Below are 16,079 nucleotides of genomic sequence, written 5' to 3' on the forward strand. Positions count from 1 at the left end.
GGAAGAGGTCATGACCTCCCAACTCCTGCAGGCCCTCTCCTCGAAGCCACGCACCTCATTCCACCCTCCCCTCCTCTCACATCACCTCTTCCAACCTTGACAGAAGATCCTCGCAAGCTGTCCTTTTAACAATGCTTTCCTGTCTTACAAAAGTTTAGATTAGTACAAGGAGATAAAAGGGAAGTATAGAAACAGAGGACAGAAACGCAGTAAATGTTTTACCCACTGCTATTCCACTACGTCTGTCCTCCCTCTCCTCACTCACAACTTTGCTCTTCTTTCAGTAACTTGGGCAAATCTTTTTCGCTGCTTCAGGTATTTCAAAAAGCCTTTAGCAAAGTTTCGCATCACGATCTTCCAGTTCGTCTTCCTCTTTACGGTTAACCCGCGCATTTCGTTCTTTACAACTCCTCTCTCTCTCTCTCTTTTATCCGCGTTAATCCACCCACTGGTAAGTTTAAACGCTAGTTTAAAATTTTTATCTATCTAGATATACACAGACAAAGCGGGGTGGCGAAGGATACACTGGGAGAGGAGGAGGTGAGGGTAGAATGTGGACAACAGGACGGTGACTTGTGGGCTTAAGTCGCTGGTATGATACAAAGTAAGATAACAAAAGACATGAATCCACGGAGTACCAGGATAACATTGTGCTACGTGGTGTTGGAAATGACAATACATACACAAGCACTTCACATTTACGATGTGATAGGTGAAGGGCATATGGCTAGAGAAATAAGTGGAGGGCCAGAGAGTAGTTAATACTTCCATCAAAGCTGGAATACATAAAGGTTCTGTTCTTGTCCTTCCTCTATTTGTTAATCATGTTGATGGTTTACCAGTGGCCACAATCCACATAAACCTTCGTCTATACGTCATCAACTCTCACGAAATTTCTCTCGTCCTCTTTCGTATTATAGTTGCATCCTTCTCTTTCATAGGCAGTTCTAACCCCACACCTCCTGCTTTTCGGCGACTATAAGACGCTGAAACTTCAGTCTGTTTATTTCCTCAAAAACTCAAACACTGCGGTGAGGGTGAAGCAAGACAGTGTTCAACCCTCTTCTCCTCTGGAACGACACCTTTATTGCATTCTCTTAACACGTTTAAGCTTTCCGAACGGTCTGTAACACTCGGGCTCCCACGCAGGTCTCCTCACAGTCTTGAGCTTGCTGGAAAGAAAGGTTTAAAAAGAAGTTAGAAGCAGAAGCGAAGTAAATCCCTTTTCCATACTGGATCCTCGTTGTTTCCCTCCCATGACTTGACCGTTTACAAAAGCCGCGCGTAGATTCTGAGAATCTCTCCCTAGCCGATGAAATGGCGCCTCTCAATCCTTTTTGTTATACTTATATTCCTGTATAAGAATCCAAGATATCACTGTGTTGAGAGACATCATCCTCCTCTTCCATTCATCCATTCTCTTTCCTCTTACACCCACCATCGTTCTCTCTCTCTCTCTCTCTCTCTCTCTCTCTCTCTCTCTCTCTCTCTCTCTCTCTCTCTCTCTCTCTCTCTCTCTCTCTCTCTCTCTCTCTCTCAACAGTCCTTCCTCATACCACACACTTGTCACAACCGAGAGCATTCAATCTCTCTCTTTATCCTAGTGAATAACAATATACTTTCGTAAACTCCTCTCTGATATACGACCTCCACAATCACATATTCTGTTTTCCACATTTATTCATCTATTGTCATCTGGATTCCCCTTCCTGAACGCGTTTCCCTTTGTATATATGAATTCACCTTTTTACATGTATCTTTCAGAATCAAAGATACAGTCACATATACATTAAAAGTTTTGTTTACAACAAATGCATCAGTTGGGCTTTGTTGATGTACAGGAGAAAGTATACATATCAACCCACGTAGATGATAATGAAGATAATAATGATAATTGCAATGATAAGCGAAGGAGAGGAAGACAAAAAGATAGGGAAAAAGTGAAGAGAAAATATAGAAGATAAGGGAAATCCTGTTCTTATGTGTCTCTGATCATGTTCCCCACCACGAGGCCCACATGCACTCAGCTTCCTGGTCCAGGAGACATAACACATGGCAGTTGGTTGCGAGGCCAAAAAACTGTAGCATGGATAAGCACTCTAACCTCGCTCGCTGGGATTACTGTTGTCTGAGGTCAACTGTTGAAAGAGTGTGTACGGATTCGTCATTCAGTGTCATGGTACACCTATCCCTCGACCTACCATGCTACCACCCATCTCCCAAAACTGTGACCCCCATACATGTGTGGGTGATTCATCACTGGAACATTTCATACAGTTGTACATAATGTGTTATCATACATTACTGTATTATTATCATATATTACTGTATATAGGTGCATGATACAAGACAGCTAGAAGTTAAATGTGGGCAAATGAGGCCAGGTTTTCCCATGTTGCTGAAGTTGCCTTAATAAATCAGGGGAAAGACGATTATGCATGAAAAAGAAAAAGAATATTTTTCTTGAGATTAGAATACTTTAGGCAACTTTGAGACTAAGGATTTTGGATACATATAATTACCAAATTGTAATTACATACTGAATATGACGTAGAGAGATTGCTCCTCCCGTGAGGGGCCTCACCGTAAGAGAGAGAGAGAGAGAGAGAGAGAGAGAGAGAGAGAGAGAGAGAGAGATGATTGACACCTAACTACATCAGTTCCTGGTTTTATATGCTAATTAGATAGTTTTCCTCATTCGTCAGTTCATGATGAGCTTTATTCAAACTATGGAAGCTTATACTTTATTACCCTTCCCTTCTTTATTACCCTTCCCTTCTTAATTACCCTTCCCTTCTTTATTACCCTTCCCTTCTTTATTACCCTTCCCTTCTTTCCATAGATGAGAAAGGGTTTGTAATTGTTCGATGTCCCATTGTGAGACAGTGTGTCTGCCTGCATTTGGAGGGCACATGAAATAGATGTTTCTAAGTACGTAGACTTTTAGACACCACTTTTTTTTCCCTGACTGACTTGTACCGGTAAACCCGGGAAATCTATCATTGCACCCCATGCTCATCTTGTGAGCGGTAGCGCAATAGGAATACAGAGGTCACAAAGGGTCTTAGTCAGACCCTCAGTTGGTTCCTGAGAATTTCATATTTCCAGGTGAACGTGCAGACAGCAACTTCTCGATAGTCTCTGGTAGACAATAGCGCTACCTGGCAACTCAGACGCTGTAAACGCAGTATTTTCCATGGAAGAACGAGCTGTGATTGGCTAACGAGAATGTTTCCTTCTGTTGCTTTGGGTTTTCGGCCAATCAACTGCCAAAGGGTCAGTAAGGCCAACCGTCAGTTAGTCACGTCATATCCACCAACCGAATATTCTTGAACACCATCTTCAAGTGTTAGGAGATAGATTCTGAGACTACATACACCGCCCGGGGTGTCCAATGTTATTTGGTGTGACTGACATTAGAACACTAGGCTGAAGGTGGATTGTACAGCAGAAAAGGGTAAAACAGAGAGGCAGATATACAGACTGATGGATAAAGAAACAGCAAGACACACACACACACACACACACACACACACACACACACACGGGGAGAGGAATCCCCGATTTCATCTCTTCTGACAACAAGTTCATTTCATTTCCCTGTGTCCTTGTCCACAACCTCGAGTCTATCAGTATTTTCTGTGACCTCCAGATGCACTCCAGGCTGTCCTCTCGACCCGCTGGTACATCACAGATGTACATCCTGTGTGCATCCCGTACGTATTTACATTACACTGAGTGAATGATCTTAAGTACACTGTCTTTTTGAACCCTGAACGTTTTCCCTTAACCCTCAATGCATTTCCTTGACTCTGTTACAACAGCATCTTGAACCATCAGCGGATCCTTTCATCAAACCCTCCCTCACCCGCAGCGAGTGCCTCTCAAACCCCTCTTCCCCTCACCTTCCTGTGAGCGTATGTGTGTGTGTGTGTGTGTGTGTGTGTGTGTGTGTGTGTGTTTGAGGGCGATTTTTCACCGTCACGTTCCCGCTCAGTAAGTCAGGAGTACACCCGTTCGATCCCCGGCTACTCATTAGCCTCCTCGGTGTAAAGGTGGACATTCAGAGGCACGTTCAAGCCCGTGACTTAAGGTGGATCTGAATCCGAATTGGAGACTCTTTTTTGAGAGAGAGGATGAGAGTAGAGAGGGTGGGAGTACATGAATGGAGTTTCTGGGTGAGTTTCCGTCTACTTTTAGGGTGGAGGAGATTTCTCTGGGTCCATTTTTAGAGGAAGAGATGTTAAAAGAGTTGATTTATTAAGGGGATTCCATATGGGTCGATTGCTTTGGGGTCTGGAGTGGGTGTTTCCTGGGATCTATATTTTGTTTCACTGGGTCAGAATTGAAGGGGTTATCCGTTGAAGGGGGAGTGTGGTAAGCCTGGTCCCCCAACAATAAGGACGGCACTGAGCCAGAGCCCCAGAGCAAGAGTGGTTCACTATTAGCCATATAAACCATCAACTCAGTTGTCCTCTAACTTAGCCAAACGTCACACACAATTCAAGACCAGAAATTTACGGTCCACGAGCACGCACAGACCACCCCCACCCCCTCCCCGCCTCTCTCTCTCTCTCTCTCTCTCTCTCTCTCTCTCTCTCTCTCTCTCTCTCTCTCTCTCTCTCTCTCTCTCTCTCTCTCTCTCCTTCACTTCCACACCCTTTTCAGGTCCACTTTGTCCCCTTTCACACTCTTCCTTGTTTCCCTCCCCCTCATACTCTCTCCCTTTTTGTTTCCTCCTTCCCATATCCTCATCTCTCTTTATCTTCCCTTACCCGCACCCCTCCACTCCCTTTCCACTCCCCATCTACCTCTTCACCCTCTTTTTCTCCCAGCTTTTCTAACTCTTTTCCTCTCTCGTTCGTTCCTCCCCTTCCTTTATTTTTTGCACTCTCCCACTGCATCTCTAACTTCTAAGTTACAACCCACATTCATAACTCTTCCAAACTTATTATCATTATTACTTTGTTGTTGTTGTCTTTGTTGTTGTTGTTAATATTGTTGTTGTTGTTGTTGTTGTTGTTGTTGTTGTTGTTGTTGTTGTTGTTGTTAGTATCATTTTATTATGACTATTATCATCATTAGGACACTAGGGAACAAGAAAACGAAAAGAAGTGTATTACCCTGAAATTTTCTGGCCGAAAAACACATAAACATCTCCATTAATCTCTTTGTTTACTGTTAAGATGGCTTAAATGATTCAATTTCCCCCATTGTTGGAAGAGAGAGAGAGAGAGAGAGAGAGAGAGAGAGAGAGAGAGAGAGAGAGAGAGAGAGAGAGAGAGAGAGAGAGAGAGAGAGCTTGCAACATAAGGTTTGCCTCACATGTCTGTCTGCAGGTTTATTTAGAAGGGACAAGTCTTGCTGGTGAGTCTTGTTTTCACCCTGTGATACAAAGGAGTCGCTGTGCATATTGTTGCAATATAATATCTTACATTACTCACACGTGACAAAACATTGCATTAAACTGCTAAACTTTTTTTTTAGGGTAGATAATTATATTTTTCTAAACTCGTTAACTATCTCGTGCCCAGGAAGATAACGTAGTATGTCTGACACAAAGTTTTGATATTTTTTTGTGTGTGTCAGTTCGTTCGCTTACGGTCTAAATGAAATTTAGGGTATATGTACATAGGTTCAGATATCATTTATTTTCATAATGATAATGATAACATGCTATTATCACAACGTTACTACTACTACTACTACTACTACTACTACTACTACTACTACTACTACTACTACTACTACTACTACTACTACTACTACTACTACTACTACTACTACTACTACTACTACTACTATTACTACTATTACTACTACTACTACTACTACTACTACTACTACTACTACTACTACTACTATTACTACTACTACTACTACTACTACTACTACTGTTACTAGTAATGATAATGATGATGATAATAATAGTAATAATAATAATGATGATAATGAGGTAGTGTTGTGATGGTGTAGGTAAGTGTGGGGATCAAAATCAGAGATTCCATCATGAGGTGTGTGTGTGTGTGTGTGTGTGTGTGTGTGTGTTTGAGAGAGAGAGAGAGAGAGAGAGTCCGTCTGTCTGTCTGGAGGGCATCCTGCACCAGTTGGGAAGGTTTAGCTTATCATATAATCCTCCTAGAGTACCAGAGGAGGTTCCGGTGACCGTCGACAGTGAGTGGAGGGGAGCAACATGTCAAGGGAGACTGTGTATGACGGTCTGTGGGTGAGCAAGTAGACGAGTCCTGCTTGATATAATATGGGAAAAGAATATAGGCGAGGACTGCTACCCAGTGTGAGTACACTCCTAGACAAAGGATGATTAGCAGTCTGGGTCAGGAAACATATGAGAACCAGACATAGACTGCACAACGCAAGACCATTTGACACATACGAAGAACACAATGTAGAAACTTATTAACTTTAAGGTGGGATGTCGCGGTGACTTCCCTTCTCCCGTTGTTCATATGGTAGTTGTTCTTGTAGATAAAAGACTAGAGGCCCTGGGCAAGGGACCACAAGGAAGGATTTAGGGGGAGAAAAACGAGACGGGGAATTTCAGTAAGAGGGGAAAACAGCCGAGGGGGGGGAGCTTAACTCAGCTTAACTCTCGCCAGTGTTTATTTGGGGAAAGTCGCCCAAGAGGGTGGTTTGTACCGCTTGTTATTGTCCCGAACCGGAGTAGAAATGTAAGGTTTTGTACACTGGGGATTTGACCATGGTAATGATGGGCTCCTCCCAGCCCAGTCTGTATGTCCAGACTGCTGGCACCGACGGGTCTGTGTGGGATCTCATGACTCTAGGCTATCATGGGAATGGTCTGGGGAATTGGCTGTGTGCATGGGTAAAGTGGAACGTGGCTGGATACGTGTGGATGGGAAAGGGTGCGTGTGTGTGTGTGTGTGTGTTTGTGTGTGTGTGTGTGGTGTTGCCAGATAAACATGAGAGACAGACAAGAATGGTTCTGTCTCCTGTCTTTTGTCTCTTGCCATCCTGGAGGCAGGAATAGACGGGTAGAATATCAATTTACGTGACAGTAATGATGATAATGATAACACTAACAGTAATAACGATAACAACATATTTAATAAAAAATTCAATTTATATGAATTAAAACTTCTCACCGAGGTGCGTCCGTATCGTCCTCCACTGTATAACTCAGGTATGCCTTCTTCCTCTTTGAGATTCTGCGTGGGTGTGGTGTGATCCTCACCCACTCAGAAAACACCACACACCCATCCAAAGACACGTAACGAGCTCCATGTTTGCACTTTACCAGTGATTGTGTAATAATGATTATATGAAGCGCCATCAGAGGTAAAATGCATTTAAAAAGTATATATATATATATATATATATATATATATATATATATATATATATATATATATATATATATATATATATATATATATATATATATATATATGCGCTTTGCATGGGGATAAAGTTGAGCATTAAGTGTTCCAAGTATGTCGTATGCATTGTCTTTTAATATCATTTCCTTGATTTGCCTTTGAAGCTCTGATTTCTTTATAGTGTGACTGTACCTCATTCTCTCATGCTCTCGTAACTTTCAGCCTCTGTTCCTCTCTTTCCCATGACTCTGCTCGTAGCCATCCCTTTGCATTTCAACTGTTCCATCATAGTTATACCTCTCTCTGACCTTATGTCATCAAGGCTCTGTTTACATAGCCCCTGTATCGATGATCCTTGATCTTATAGCACTACCTTCCTGGCCTAGCGAATCCTGTAGTTCTCTATGTCTCATGTATCATCATGGCTCTATGTCTCTCCCGTGTCTTGATAACCGTAACTCCTCTGTTTATCTTCACTAATTCTGTGGATCCGTAACTCCACCTCACAATGCCAGCGTCATCCCTGTGTCCCTCAAGCATCTATGTCTCCTCCACCCTTCTAAATCTTACTGATCTCTGTACTACGAGTCCTTGTGCCTATTTCCCCATGACGTATCATAACCTCAGGAGTCTCTCCGTTGCCTCGTTATATCTCAAAATCTCTCTCTATCTCTCCCACGTCATCCATTTGTCTACGTGTGTCCATCTGTCTCCTCTGCGTCTGGCGGTCTTCCCCATTGCCTCCAGGGCCGTGGCAGCGAGACGTGATCTGCAGTGCGCTAGGCTAGAGCATCCTCATTCTTCTTTTCCTCCTCCTCCTCTTCCTATTCTTCCTCCTCCTCCTTTTCCTCCTCCTCCTCCTCCTCTTCCTCCTCTACCTCTACCTCCTCTCGGAATTTTGCACGTCTTGTTTGAGCAAATATTTACCTTCATTTTGGTAAATGTCTTGTGTTGAGGCGGTGTGGAATCTACATTTCTGAGTTGTTATATTTCCATCCAAATTTGGTAAAATAGATTAAACGAGTATCTTGATATTATATATGTGTGTTTGTCTATCTACTTATCTATCTAAATACCTGTCTATCATATTTTCTATATCTCTGTTTATCTACCAACTTATTTTTATATAAATATTCATATATGCATATGTGTTACAATGCACCTCCACATCATATAATATTTTCCACCTCTCTCACACACACACACACACACACACACACACACACACACATACACACACACGCACACACACACACACGCACACACACACACACACACACTACTTTTCCCGCTCTTTCCCCCAGGCCAATTCCAACAGCAGCACCACCACCAAAACTTTGCTCACACCAAATTACACTTGGAAATTACAACCACTTTGCACTGTTTACACTTGCAGCTGTGATAAGAGCCTCCAGCTCTCAGCCACGAACGTAACTCAGGATCTCAAGCTTCTGGACTAAATGTTAAGATCCTCCTCCTCCTCCTCCTCCTCCTCCTGCTCCTCCTCCTGCTCCTCCTCCTCCTGCTCCTCCTCCTCCTGCCCACCAGACATCACCAGCGCATCGTTATCAGCCAAGGAGGGTTGATGGGTCTTATAGGCCGTGTTGTGTGGCTGTAGAGTATCACATAGCGCTACATGTATATCCATGAAGTAAGTGGTTGTAGAATAGCATTACTATAATGTTCTATAATGATAGAGGGAAATATCCCTTCTACCTATAGATTATGTTGTCTATATCTAATATACAATATATTTCCTCACGAGGATTGATTTTATCTATAATTTTGCCCCATAGATAGTTTCATTCTCCAAAAAGCTCTACAGACTCTCCCTTACTTCGAAGAAAAAATTATTCTAATTCCCTACAAGACGTAGAAATTAGGTTTAGAATATGCAAGGTTCTATTAATATATATAGCCTTGGAATATTTCCCTGATGAGAGAACTTGTCATGGCATTACGTCATGGAACATGAAACCGAACACGTGGAGAAATAGTTTTAAAATCATCTTTATATAAAAAATATATATATACGCACATTACAACGGTCTTAATGTATCTTGCTGTTTACAGTTAAAGAAGTTGATAATTCTAGGAGGCAGCAAAAGCTAGCTAGCTTTCTCATTATCTCCCTTTTTTTACTCTCACAGATGCGCTGGGGTTTCTCTGCGAGAGGGGCGTTAAAGGAGTGCTTTTCGGTCAAGACTTAAACACGGAAAAGTAATATGTATAAAGTTCCCTCGCCACCGTAGACCCTCATCCATCGACTAAACGATATATATCAGGCACTTCCGTGAGTAACATAATCTCTTCCACTCAACACGAGGATTCATTCATCAGCTGACGAGCTTCCCCAGCCGATCAATAAATAATACATTTCCAAAACACAAACCAATAACCTTAGGCCGACAGTGTCCAGATGGTCAGGGATACTCACTCCCGTTTTCTACACAAATATTACCATCGCGAGAGCCAATATATATATATATATATATATATATTTTCTTTGCGTATCAATGTTCTTATATTTCTTTTTCTTTCTTTTTGCATTTTTTATGACTGAGTTACTCTTCTAATGTAATCAAGTTTCCCGTTTTCTGTAATTATCAGCCAACACCTTTGTTCGTAATCTTTGCAGGTGCAGTGTGTTGTCAGAGGCGAAGAGTTGGTATTTATGCAAAGGAAGCGTGGTAACCTATTCCCCCTCCATACACTGGTGGGTCTTTCTGGTCTACAGACGAGAGTCTTTGACAATTTCTGTTTATTGTGCATTTCTTTCACTTCTACGTTCCTGACGACGCTGTATGGGTGGGTATCTGTCTCATCTATTAACTAGTTCTCTCTCTCTCAATATTTACTAAGCTTTGCCCAAGACTTTGTTAGTTGTGGCATGGAATTTTGAGTCTTAAAAAATTTAGATTTTTTTTTAGATTAATGTCTGTGTGTAATCACCCGTTTGTGATCATATGTTTCTAATGTATATTGTTTAATGCCCACCTTCAGCAAGGATTCGAACCCCGTGTCGTTTCCATGGTAAGTGAGTACGTTGGCCACTCAGCTATGCTGCCCATGATAAGAAAATGACTATTCGATTACTAGTAATCGAGTACAGAACTTCCTGTCAACAACGTGGAGGTATATATGAACATTGCTGACTCCTGGGTAATGTGAGCCTGACGTGATTTCACTGGTCTCGTAGACTCAGTTGCTCACGGACGTGAGACGAAGCGCATTCGATTACCAGTAATCGAACAGTCAGGTTTGAAGCCTGGGTAGCATAGCCCACAGTGATCAGCGTGCCCAGTTATCAAGCGAATAGCACGAGGTTAGAAGACTCGTTGATGGTGCATTATGCTCTACGAAAGTGTGCGTTCGTATGCGCTATAGTTGTGTATATATGTGAATATACTATGTAGAATGGCCTGACCCATGTATCCATTTCATCGACCAGCCCCTGAGGATGGATAAACACTTGGGTTGACTGTGGATCGACTCCCGCTACCAGGATTCGAATCCATGCGCTCGACACTGGCGACCCCCGTGAATGCATCTCAGGAACGCTCACTACATTATACCACGGAGGTCTGTACGGGGAGGTAAGCAGTTTACTCCTGGGTCGCCGCCTCCTGAACTTTCTCTACAGTCGTTTCATTCAATAGTTTATATCATCGATTCGCTATTGTACTGTGAGTGTACTTTTTTCATGTCATTTCTGACAAGTTTTGTTGATTAGCTTTCGTGTGTGTGTAGGTGGGTGAGTGTTAAGGGGAGCTTTTACGCTCGCGTTGCCCAGTTTCATATGTCTGTATATATATTATGTATGTATTATTATGTCTTTACTCCCGTGTGTATACGTATATACACACAGAAATGCCTTGCGTATGTGTGTGTGTGTTAGCTCCATCTTAGGTCCAGAAGGATGTTGCACCGTAAGAATTCAAGTCTCCTGTTGTTTACTAGTGTAACTGCTCGTATGAACGTGCGGGTTAGCTTTTACCAAGTTCAAAAACATGTTCTACCCATAATACTTTCAAGCTTCTGTGTTGTTTATAAGTGCTAAAGTGTGTAGGAAGAATCGACGTTTTACGACACGAATCTTTGAGCATCGTAGAGGAGGAGGAGGATAAAAGCCACCTCTCCACTAGACGGCGGATCACCAAACTGCTTTTCTTAACCTCTGTATCCAGGCGTTTGGCAACAACCAACCAATACTTGTTCTCCCTCCAGCCCGGGGTCAGTAGCACCTCAGGCTTGTGAGTGGTGATAACTGAGTCGCTCTAGGCATACAGGGGCGAGTCTGATGGTCCTGAACACCACCAAGTAGTGAGATGTAGTATGTATGTATGTCACCATCGTATTACTGATGTAATGGCTGTGTGTCATCTTGCAAGTCAGGGGGTTTTGAGCTCCTCTCGCCTCTCGACTCTGTACTCGAGTCTGATCGGCGTAAAGTGGTTTAAAGTGAACCTTAGATACTTAACAGTTCTAAAGTGTTTTGAGAGAAACATTATATTCTCTGTCGCTGTGTTTATGATCCTCTCTTTCTCTAGTTTAGGATCTGGTGCCACTTTATGATTTTTCTGTAAAGTGATCCATTTTATTTTGGTCCATTATCATTCCAGGACCACTTTGTGTGTGTACGAGTCCTAGTGTTGTCTAGCACACTTTTTAAAGGCTTCTGCAGATCAATTCTGCGCTACTTCCAGTAGAAGGGAAATACTGACTCCCTTGAAGTAAGAAGTTCTTTGACGTGACTGTACTCCCAGTGATACAGCCTTGCCAAAGGCAACTTTTTCCCTTGCCAGCAGATGAGTAGATGGTAGAATCTGATGCTCTGTACTGTCATATATTCTGCCAAACGTAAAAGCTAGAGTCTCCCCCTCCCCCTATATTGCCGGAGGCCGCCATACAGGATTAAGGAGGAAAACTATTTATATATTTATGAGCGCCATCTATTGTCCCAGAGAGCGTCACCAATAACACAAGATCACATGTGTGATTTGTGCTTCCCCACCGCCCCTCCGCCCCTCCCTCCATTTTTTCTTTTATCCCAACCTTTAGAATATATCTTTTTTTATCATATTACGGCAGTATATTATTGCTGGTAGAGATATATGTGGCATTCATCGCATAAAGGAATAAGAAAATAAATCAGACTGGAGGAGAAAGAGAGGGAGGAGGTCACTAGTGTGGAGTGTGGTTCGGTCTGCCTTGCCAGGAGATGGATTTTGATGTTGGTTTGTCACGTGAGGTTTTACCGCCCACGGGATGATGTTAGAGAGGGATGTTTACAGTTCTAACCCTCGTCCTACACAGTGGTGGTGTTTGCCGCGCCACCAGCTGATGTACCACGTAGTACTATTGTTTACATCAGTTGAGGAACCACGAGGTATTGCTGTTTACACCAGGTACTGAGCCAGTACCCCTGATGAGGTGGTATACTATTTTTTTTGTCTACACCCACGAACAAACCTGGTGTTGGCCTCGTTAAGTCCAAGCTCATGGATTTGATCGACCGGGCTGTTGGAAGCCTCGGACTGTAGTAGCCCCACCAGAAGAACCAACCCACCATGAGGACCAGAGCCTCGTCGGTCTCGTACACTTTATCAAGTACCTGTCCATATTCTTAAAGGTCTCCTCTATACAGCACAATGGAGTTTCAAATGGTTGTAGGCATCATGCTGCTGGAATAGTCCTGTATCACAGAAGGCGACGGGGGAGTAAAGTACAAGGCTTGCTTGCCTCCGCTTCCTGTATCTTGCAAGATGATTGTGGTGTCACGGGTCTCGGTTCAAGCAATAGGCAGGAGGGTATGACTACAGAGGCAACGACTGACTATTCTCATACAACCCTTCCTTCATTTTCCTTCCCCCTTTCCTTCCTTCTTTCGTCTTTCCCCTTCCTGTAGACTTCCTACCTCAAAGTGTCAGTTATACACAAGACTTACAAAGCCGTGATAGATTCTTTTCTTTTATCTCTGATTCTCATTTCTTGTTCAGCCTAGATGGGTTTGACTTGGGCATGTTTTGCCCTGTTACTAAGTGAGAATCACAAGTTAGAAAATAAACGTTCATGAATGTAATTACTGGAGAAGTGGTTCATTGATGATGTGTTTCTTAATTGGTCGTTAGTCAGTAATGATGATGATGATCTCTTCTTGTTAAGAGATGATGAGTCTTTGCTTTGTCCTTGATTGTATAATTGGTCTTAGAGCTTTCTTTGAGCTAACCCATCCAGGTCATGATATCTATCTATCTATCTATCTATATATATATATATATATATATATATATATATATATATATATATATAACATACAAGCCTCCAACAGCCAGGATCGAACCCGGGACCCCTGTGCAAGAGGCGGGAATGTAACCGCCAGGCCCATAGTCTAGCGGTTAGCATTCCCGTCTCTTGCACAGGGGTCCCGGGTTCGATCCTGGCTGTTGGAGGTTTGTATATGTATATATATATATCAAGTATAGATGAGTTTGAATATCATATCTTTCAATTTTGAAACAAAACGTTTTTTGAGCTGAAAAGTACCCTGAACTTATCTTCAATATTTGGCATTTTTCTCAGAAAAACATTTTCTGTTCCTTTGTATCATATTCACTGGGTATGTATCGGTGACTGAGAGCATTGTGATATATTTTCCATGATTATTTCATGTATAGAAGTGTTTGAATATTTCATCTTTCAATTTTGAAACAAAAAGTTTTTTGAGCTAAAAAAAAAAATCTCCTTAACCTTTAATTTATGGTATTTTTCTCAGAATAAAATAGAATTAGAGAAAAAAAACAACTCACTGTAAGAAGTATTTTTCATGCTGAATACAAGTCTGGTGTTAGGATGTCGTTAGTGTGTTAGTGATGTAGAGGGAGGTTGACCCCATACACTATAACTCTATAACTCTGTGCCAGCGATGTAGAGGGAGGTTGGTCCCATTAACTGTAGTTCCATAACCTGTGTAACAGTGATGCAGAAGCAATTTGGCCTGATTATCTCTCGTTTGCAGTTATGTAGCAGTGATGTAGATAGATACAGGTTGGCCTCATGACCTCAGGGTCCATAACCTGTTACGCAGGTTAGGGAGAAGTTTGGCCTAAATAGCATCTACTTCCATAACTACAACAATGATGTAGAGGAGGAACGGCCTGATTAACTCGTAGTTATGTAACATGTGTAGTGGGGATGTAGAGGTAGGCTGGCCTCACTGCCTCTAGCTCTATAATCCTTATGCCTGTGTTGTAAGGGCAGGGTGGCTTCATTAACTCTAGTTCTATAACCCCTGTAGTTATGTTGTAAGGGCAGGGTGGCCTCATTAACTCTAGTTCTATAACCCCTGTAGTTGTGATGTGCAGGCTGGGTGGCTCATTAACTCTAGTTCTATAGCCCCTGTAGTTGTGTTGTAAGGGCAGGGTGGCCTCATTAACTCTAGTTCTATAACCCTTGTAGTTGTGATGCGCAGGCAGGGTGGCCTCATTAACTCTAGTTCTATAACCCTTGTAGTTGTGTTGTAAGGGCAGGGTAGCCTCATTAACTCTAGTTCTATAACCCCTGTAGTTGTGATGTGCAGGCAGGGTAGCCTCATTAACTCTAGTTCTATAACCCTTGTTGTAGTTGTGGTACAAAGGTAGGCTGGTCTAATCACTTCTCATTCTAGCTTACTTAGCAATGTTGTAGAGGTAGTTTTGGCCTCATTAACTTTAGTTCTATAACCCTTGTAGCAGTGATGTAGAGGAGGGTTGGGCTCATTAACTCTAGTTCTATAACCTCCGTATACCTGTGATGTTGCGACATGTTGGCTGTAATTAAAAAGTTTTATAATATCAAAGGGATGTTCAAGAGGTGGGGCTCCACAAGCGTAGAACGCCCTTCCCGTGTAGTACAAATAGAGAATTAAAATAGGTAATACACACACACACACACACACACACACAGAGTTGACCCCCCCCCCCCTCCTCCAAACGTTCTGTATAAACTAAACTGTACATTTCCAGCCGAATGGCTGCCTGATTTCAGTAAACCGTTCTTTCTAAATTCATTTACTTTATTTACACACACACACACACACACACACACACACACACATTTCACATTTTCCCACTCCTCTCTTATATCTATTTTCTAACATTGTCCTCCGCTCTCGCCACAGTGTGTGTGCGCGAGTGCCTGCGCAGGCGCACGCCAGCCGAACCCCAGCATTTCAACAGCGCCGTCATCAAACATTTTCAGCCTGGACATCTGCCAGCGTTTAATTTAATCATGGCGGCACTTTATCAAACCCGGACACAGAGGATTCCAGTTGCAGGTAAGTGCCAGTGTCTGTGTGTGTGTGTGTGTGTGTGTGTGCGTGTGAGTGTGTGTGTGTGTGTGTGAGTGTGTGTGTGTGCGAGTGTGTGTGTGTGTGTGTGGGTGTGTCTGGTTGAATGTGGTCAGGACCAGACTCACATCGGTTCTTTATTTTCAGTATCGGGTCTTCATCTCGTCTTCTGAAGCAAGAGGGTCTTTGCTCAACAGACGGGTTTTCTTCTCCCCCCCACCGTGCACTGGAAGATGGTCCGGCGGGTGCGTTACTCCTCAGCGTTTGGTCTTCCCTTCACGTGCAGGTCTACACGGCGCTCTTCCACCCTCTCTTCATGTGTTCCAGTGCGGGATAAGCTACCGAGTTGGCTACTCATCGTAAGTTTTCTCTCCTTATCTGCTGATGCCATGTAT

The 16,079-nt window shown here is 42.7% G+C and overlaps 1 long non-coding RNA gene across 1 annotated transcript; it reads left to right on the forward strand.

Annotated features, from left to right (window-relative positions):
- Positions 1-10,635: 10,635 nt before the first annotated feature.
- LOC139760727 (uncharacterized) lies at positions 10,636-16,040 on the forward strand. Its single transcript, XR_011715394.1, has 3 exons — positions 10,636-10,954; positions 15,517-15,672; positions 15,832-16,040. It is a non-coding gene; the product is annotated as an uncharacterized lncRNA (long non-coding RNA).
- The last annotated feature ends 39 nt before the right edge of the window (positions 16,041-16,079 follow it).

This window comes from Panulirus ornatus, chromosome 37, assembly GCF_036320965.1.
Source record: "Panulirus ornatus isolate Po-2019 chromosome 37, ASM3632096v1, whole genome shotgun sequence".
Lineage (NCBI taxonomy): Eukaryota > Metazoa > Arthropoda > Malacostraca > Decapoda > Palinuridae > Panulirus > Panulirus ornatus.